The sequence below is a fragment of the Haliaeetus leucocephalus genome, unplaced genomic scaffold (genome assembly GCF_000737465.1).
Source record: "Haliaeetus leucocephalus isolate CR32 unplaced genomic scaffold, Haliaeetus_leucocephalus-4.0 Scaffold253, whole genome shotgun sequence".
Classification (NCBI taxonomy): domain Eukaryota; kingdom Metazoa; phylum Chordata; class Aves; order Accipitriformes; family Accipitridae; genus Haliaeetus; species Haliaeetus leucocephalus.
The window spans coordinates 208,229-209,655 of NW_010972689.1; positions in this window are offsets into that span (position 1 = coordinate 208,229).

Sequence of the window (1,427 nt, forward strand, 5' to 3'; positions counted from 1 at the left end):
AGCCTGCTGCGCCATCTACTGCGCCTTTGCCGGAACGGGTTAAACCCTCGTCTGGGTCCCTCCGGAAGTGGCACGAGGTGCCAGCACAGGGCAATTCTGATAGTTCTGACGAGAAGGCGGATAGTGTAATACGGAAGCCATCGAAACCTGCACCACAGATTCAGACAGAAGGGAGACAGGATGCTTTGCAGAGACTGCAGGGTCTGTTGCGGAGGCTTGAGGGGGCCATACAGAATGTGGAGCGTGCGGTGCCGTTAATGCCTCCTACACAGGGGGCTGGGATAGCCAGGAAGGAGGCACCCAGAAAGGTACAGACTGGCAACTGGTGGCCAAAGAATGTTGCCTCTCAGGGGTTCAGTTTCAGCCGGTCGTTCTCCCTATTTGGGCAGCGGCGCGGGGAGGGTATGAGTGGACACCTTTTGATGTAAAGACCGTTCGGGAACTCGCAAGCACTGTGCAGGCGCATGGAGTGAATTCCTCGCAGGCGCTCGCTTTGTTTGAATGTCTGCTCTCAACGCCTGTTGCGCCCTACGATGTGATGCAGCTGATGAGAGGGGTACTGCCCCCATCATTGCTGTTGTTGTTTAAGGAGGAATGGCGAGCTCAATGTGTTAAGGTCATGGCCCATGCTCAGGCTCCTGGTCACCACCTAGCGGGGGTGACCATAGAACAACTCATGGGGGAGGGGCAGTTTGCGACACCTCAGGCGCAGGCACAGGGCATGCGCGGACGTGACTTTGCGGCGGTCGCGTCTACCGCCATGGCCGCACTCAGACGTGTCGCAGCTATGGACAGAGCAGATCCCCCCTGTGTAAAGATCTGCCAGGGGATTGCCAAGAGGTTTACTGCCTTTTTAGATCGGCTTCAGCTTGCTATGCAGGCCGCAGATATTCCGGAGATAGCTAAAGACGCGGTTATAATTCAGTGTGCTAAGGCCCAAGCGAACCCGCAGACTGCAGCGCTTCTCGCTCAGTTGCCGGCGCGATCCACGTTAGCCGACATGATACGTCATGTATTGGAAAGGGAACAACACCAGGAAACGCGTCCGATGGTGACGGCCTTGCAACAAGCTTTGCGCACGGGTGCAGGCGCTTGTTACCGATGCGGGCGGAGGGGCCACATGGCGAGGAGTTGCGCCACCAGACCCAGAGGGTCGGGCCAGGAGGCGGGGGCGGGCAGCATTCGTTGTTGGAGGTGTGGCAAGCTCGGGCACAGAGCCCGAGACTGCCGTGTGCCCGAGGTCCAGCAGGGGGCGCCGGGGCGTACAAAGCCACAGGGACCGAAGTCGGTAAACGGGACGGGGGTGGGGGGGGCGCGAGAGTCGAGGGCAAGTACAGCCCTGGTGAAAATCACTCTTGCCCAGCCCGCAACTGCTGCAGATGCTGAGAGAGTGGCGTGGTGCAACCCGATGGCGGCAGCGGTCCCGA